This window comes from Diuraphis noxia, unplaced genomic scaffold (assembly GCF_037042655.1).
Source record: "Diuraphis noxia isolate RWA-SAM2 unplaced genomic scaffold, SU_Dnox_SAM2 contig0001, whole genome shotgun sequence".
Lineage (NCBI taxonomy): Eukaryota > Metazoa > Arthropoda > Insecta > Hemiptera > Aphididae > Diuraphis > Diuraphis noxia.
In genome coordinates, this window is record NW_028301711.1 from 47,564,920 (window position 1) to 47,571,817 (window position 6,898).

The window sequence follows — 6,898 nt, forward strand, 5'->3', positions numbered from 1 at the left end:
ATATTTAAAAATAATTTACGTTAATTAAAAAAAAGCATTATTTAAGATATTAAAATTAAAAAAATTGAGATGTGATAACAACGGTTTCCAATTTTTTCCGATTTCGATTTTGAATTTAATACCGGTATCAAATTTTTTGCGGTTTCGGTTTTTTAACGGTTTATACCGATTTCTGTAACCGGTTTTGAAATCGGTTTCAGGCCCTGATTTTTACACCCTCTTTAATGGTAAGATCGGACACAAGAACATTTTTAAATTTAAAATAATACACTTATAGTTATGGTAAAATCATTTATCGCTCCACACTCTGCAGACCGCTAAGATTCGTAGAATCAATAAAATTTAAAAAAGCATTTTTGGTAACTCAAATATGAAATAACATTAAACGTTATCCCTTCTTCAACTGCGATGGTGGTGTAATGGTCAGCATAGTTGCCTTCCAAGCAGTTGATCCGGGTTCGATTCCCGGCCATCGCATACATTTTTTTGTTTTTTTTTCGTAACCTGTACCTAGGAAATGTACATAGAATAATATATATGTTGTCCATGTACAATTTTCATGTGCCATTGAACAAAAATTTTTTGCGACTGAATACTCACGTACCACAATAACGCTTAAATGCCTCTTTTATTATACTCAAGTAATATGCAAATTAGTAGTAAAATCTTGAAACATTTTATTATTACTTAATATTATATACTTAGGTACATAATATAATCATCAAAATACTAAATTAATTATAAGATAGAAATTTGAAATTTTTATTTTTTTTATCAAAATTGTCTATCAATGTCGATAAAAAATGTTTAGTACCTATATTTTATATCACCTACCCCCCCCCCCCCCAAAAAAAAAAAAAAATATAACACTGGGTATAATTTATAGTGTATAATTTGGCATTAATTCGTTAAGCATCACAAGAAAAAAATTTGAGTAGTGTCTATAAATATTATGTATATTAAAATTTACATATTATAATATGTGCCCATCATAGTACAATATTACAATTTATTTTAAAGTATAAACATAAGTGATTAAAGACATAAGCTATTAATATGTATTTATAATTTTTTCAACTCTCGTTGTAACAATATATAAGGAGCCTTGTATTAAATTTTGAAGCTTTTTTACCAAATGAATAAAATTTTACTGTTATTTATATATAAAAAAAAAAAAAATTCAAATGTCTTTAAATAACCTAAAAAGATTTGAAATATTTAGAAAATTTTTGAAAATTTTATCTAGTATAGAAAATGCCAGTATCAACATTCAGTGAAAATGTCATGTGTATAATATGGTGATTTGTTTTAGAGTTACATCAATTCTCGATTTGACGATTTCCCATTTTTAATTAATTTTTTTATTTTTGTTTTTCCCGGTGCTTTTGAAAACTACTGGGAACTTCAAAATTTAACCTCCCTCAACTAGATTCACTTTTCAACCGGAAAAGTTATTACTGAAGTTGAAAATCGAAACATTGTTTCAACAACTTATCGTGTACAGAATAAACACAAAAAAACACATCATTGTAAAATCAATACATTCATCGCTCAGCTCAGAATCTTTTTTTCGCCTCTAACTAAGGTTTTACTTTCATATTGTACTTTAAATCAGCATGATCAATTAATTGATATTGTTAATATTACTCTATCGTTGTTGCTTATTTTTATTAGGTATTTATATAATACTATTATTTTACTATAATACTATGTATGTGTTAGTCGTAGACTCGTAGTGTATTTTTAACTACTACCTATGTATACCTACCACTGAGCCTATAGGCTTATTTTATTCTGTTATTTAATTATTTAAATAAACATTATTAATATTATGTACCCAACTAATTTTGTAGCTATTTAAATAAATTTTATACATTATAAGCATTTTGATTTTATACATATAATAAGAATATTTTTGCTGTCTATTAACAAAAGAAAATTTTATTTCGAGAAAAATTGTTTTGGTTCAACATAATACTATATAATATACATTTTTTTACAGAAAAACAATACATAGAACGATAGAACGCTCAAAAGTATAAAATAGGAATCACAGTACCCCTTGTAACTTTAAGTCACTTTAACCGGTGTAACCCTACATAAAGGGTGCTAACTCGACAAAAGAAAATAAAAAAAAAATAGCCTTGCTTTAGTCCTGAAAAATAAATTTTATTATTTTTAGTATAGTGCATGTAAACTTAGTATAATTACTTTGGCACTTTATATAAGTTTAAGATAATTTGATGCAGAAGCATTAATTGAGAAATGTGTATTGTTTTTTTTTATACGTAAACTGTAATCAAATAATTCAATGTGCTTACTAATTGCTATAGGTACTTTAACTTACTACGTTGTGGGTAGATTCTATTTTATCACACAAGCGAATTGACATTCTTAACAAAAATTTGTGGAAAGGAAAAAATGTACAATCACACAAAAATCCAAGCTCTTCGTATTAAGTTGCACATAAACAGTTGGTTAATTCAAAATATGTTTATAACTGTGCACCTAGCGATTAAATGTATATAATAACATAAGTTCTGAAAAAATAAGGATGATTGACTTTGAAATCGTCCGAGATCGATGGTTTGGCCACCCCTGAACAGCTACCGAACTATACAAATAACAGTAGTATATGACCAAATAATGTTATAATCATATTCAATAGATCTGTTCGAAATCTCGAGGAATGTGCCTAATTAGTGCCCAGCAGCACTGTCCTTTACAAACATCAGTCTATTACTATAGAACACTATATTTGTATTTATAAACGTTAAAACGTGTGTTTATTTTATCCGGAGAAACATCTGCTGCACAACCCTCTTACTACAGAGCCGCACAAACATAATCTCGACGCACAGTGCACATCTCCATGACTCCGCTTTAATATCCTATAATGATATAAAGTAGAGTCCCATCTTTAATAATACTTATGTTTATAATATAATATGCATCCTGGATTAACATTATTTTAAAATATTATTACCATGTTTTTTTGGCGAGGGGTACCTGTACATTTTTTGTATACGTATCGCATTTACATCTGAGAAGTATTAATATTTTATTATAATTAATACGTTTATTATCAATTAAAGATGAGCATCTGCAGAGTCTGATATGTACAGAGAGTATGATTTATAGTTCACGGGATTTGTGATATTTTATTCCTGTGTCATTGATTTAATAATAATATATTGTAAAATTAGCTAATATAATTATCAATTATAGATCGGATTTTATAGTTCTATAAAACTTTTGGGATTCTTTTTGTACATATAATTTTTTGTTACCTATATGCTTATTGCTTAATGACATTTTTTTTCAAAATGTATTCTAAATCAGCTTTTTTGAATAGTTAAAATTTACTTTTATATTATATGATATAATATATATAACTTGTTCCAAGAACATTTCTCAATCAATTTTATCAATAGGTATTATTGATTTGAACTATATAACTTGAATAAGATATGATATTAGATATTTTAAAAAAATTATAGTATGACGACAATATCACGAAACCTGGCTTATTTCTGTTCCAAAGTTCACATATTGAGCGATATGCCGCTCGGAAAAAATTTAATTTGGCATAATTTAGCCATTTAGGAAGTAGTTCATTTTGCATGGCACATTCGTTCTAGTTATCAGAATCTTAAAATTGTAATTTCGTAAGTACTCATTCTTATTGATATTTGATATAATATGTGTAATATTATAGGTATAACGTTAACCTTAAAATTACCTAATAATGGTTGGTTTGCTTTATAACTCATTAGTGGATTCATTCTCTATATAGTCACTCCCAATAACGAAATAATATTTTATGTTTCATATTGTAATTTACGTGTTATCCTAATCCCAAATATAAATTATAAGAGTCATAGGCGTGTTTACGGGAGGGGCCGAGTGGGCACTGGCCCCCCCGGCCGACTGTGCCTCCAACAAAATCATGCCAGGATAAAAAAAAAATCGTGTAGTGTGTAGTTGTGTACCCTGCAGTACCTAATACTTATAGATTTTGATTGTAATATTTTTAGTTATGCATTTATTAATTCGTGATTATAATTTATTATCATATAATATTATGTTCATCAATTCTTCATAACTAGATAACACGATTTAAGATAATATATCTTAAATCGTGCTACATAACATGGTACTGTTGTGCCCATTTACCAGGTCTTGCGCTGTGGTATCAGAGATTAAATAACATTTTATCTAACCTCTGGTAATATGTTTTATTTTTATCATCATTATACGAAAAATTTTAGGTGCGTTTGAATTTAAAATTTTTACGAAATAGCGTAACGATAACGATTTATCCTCGAACGATTTTATACATTTGTTATTGTTCAAAAAGTATAAGTCGTATTATACTTGAAAATGTTACCAGTTATTTCTATTGGAATTTTCTTTACATGATTTAATTTTCAAAATATTTTGACTTTTTTCGAGGTATTTTTAGACAACTGAAATTTTCAATTTTTCTGAAAATTTTTTTTTGAAGTGTCGGTAAAATTGTTTTGGCCCAATCAAAATACTTGAAAATTTAATACAAAGTTTTTCATAAGTTATTCTTAAAGTGATTAAAAAATTATAAGTTATTATACTTACTTTTTAGTATGTATAATATTATAATATTTTAAACAAGCTAATATCTAATTATAAAGTATTTATTAAAAATTATAATTTTTAATGATTTATTATATTAATTATTATTTAGATTCTGATGCTAAGTGAGCACCATATTATTATTGTTAATCGGTCAAAATATCCAAAGACAAAATATCCACGGACAAAATATCCAAATTTTACGTAAATTAGTAGATTACACTTTACTTTCTAATAAAATTATCTCCTAAATATATAAATTACGTTAGTAGCAGTGGCGGACTGGGAGGTGAACGGCCCAGTATTCTACGGTCGGCGCCGGCACTACCCGTTTATACCATCTTCTATGAATAAGATGTTTATAATACATTTTCGGGTATTTATTTATCAAATGTATTAGGCGGTACTGCCGTACTGGATTGTGCATAAACACCAAAAAGATAACTTGTTTGCACACTACGAAATCAATTTTTGATTCGAAAGCTTCACTAATTTCTAAATCCATATTTAGTAACTTAGTAGTATAATAAATCACAAGATATACTGCACAAACATAGTTAAATAGTCAAATAATATAATAAAATAAAATGTAAAACAATCTGTTTTTATGAATACAGGAATAATTTGCTAAAAAAATGACTACCTACACTATTATCTAAAAATTTAAAAATGTTTAAAAAAAAAATGTGCGTGTACCTACCTTTGTATACTGTGCGTCGATCCATAATCTGAGCTTGGCCGCTTGGCGAGTTTTGTTAATATTATATATGTATATTGTAAATATATATATATATATATACACATATTATATCAAGAACAATTAAAAACTCAACGCAGGGGTTTGACTAATGAGAGTGCAGTTTATGATGTTATTAGGTACTATTAATGTAATTTATTTTACAATTCGTAATAATTAGTAATTACTAATTAGTATATTTTTAAAAACGATTTTCTAAATTTTTAGAAAATAGTGTAGTATATTATTTGACTAATGCGTGTGCAGGTTTGTGATATTATTACAACTAACGTAATTTATATATTATATAATATTATATTAATTATATTTATATAATTATTATATATAAGGTATATTTTTATAATTAAATAATTTGATATTTGAGTTAATTTTATTAGAAAGTGAAGTGTAATCTAATAATTTACGAAAAAACGGATAAATTTGGATATTTTGACCTTGGATATTTTGTCCTAAATTCATTTATTATTGGGTGGAGACGGTCTCAAAAACTTACCAACTAAAAAATTAGAATTACCGTTTTTGGACTTACAAATAAGAAAAAAAGTCTTTACTATAGGCCTCATCTAAAAAATTTTGCCCTAGGTCTCGCTCCACTCTAAGGCCGGCTCTGATTTAAATTAAAACAAAAAGTTCTCAACTTAAATAAAAAATAAAATTAGCAAAATCCGACACATAAACGAGGCGCGAGAGGTATCAGTCAGTAGATTAGTGGAAAAGTATTAAAATTTAGATACCAACTAACGTATGAATTATAATTTTCAAATTGTATAGAATTGCTGAAAATATTCGCACGCCCTTAATAGAAAAATAAATAAAGGATTAAATAATAAAATACGTTTCTTTCCATAAATCAAATCGCATCTTGTGAATTTCATTAATTAAATGTCAACGGTGGCATACCATTATGATAGAAATAATGTTTGAATGAAAAAAAATTATGGATTCCATATAGTAATACTTAAAGACGAAAATAATGACAACTTAAAACAAAAACCACTATGATTATTGGGAATAATTAAATAAATATATCAGCATCTAGTCATATAAACATATAATAATATGCATTACACGCCTTTCAATATGGAGAATAAAAATATAATTTTTATCGATTCGAGTTGATTTGTAAACATAATAGGTACCAACCTGCAAATTTGTAAAGGACGCAGCAAAAAAACAACATACTGATCTCGAATAATAAGTGTTACTGTGGCTTGGTATGGTGCAGTTACTGCAATTATAGTCACTCAGCATGATTGAGAGTACACACCACCCGCTATCACTAGTTCCCGGATGGGTGACCACCTGGGTTCTTAGTCGCAAAAACCTTGCTACATATATATACGTATTACTGTACCAAACGAACACTAACCCCTTCCTTAATCCCTATAATAGCAAATGGGCTATTTCGGGGATCAATACCAATGAAAAAATAAAAAAAATAAAAACTCATTTTATCATCTATATTCACAACACAAAACGAATACAACCTACGAGATGCTATTATCGCTTAGATACGTCATCATTAGTGAC

The 6,898-nt window shown here is 27.4% G+C and overlaps 1 non-coding gene across 1 annotated transcript; it reads left to right on the plus strand.

Moving 5' to 3' along the window:
- The first annotated feature begins 405 nt into the window (after positions 1 to 405).
- On the plus strand, positions 406 to 477 carry TRNAG-UCC (transfer RNA glycine (anticodon UCC)). The gene has a single exon. It is a non-coding gene; the product is annotated as a tRNA-Gly (tRNA).
- Positions 478 to 6,898: the final 6,421 nt, after the last annotated feature.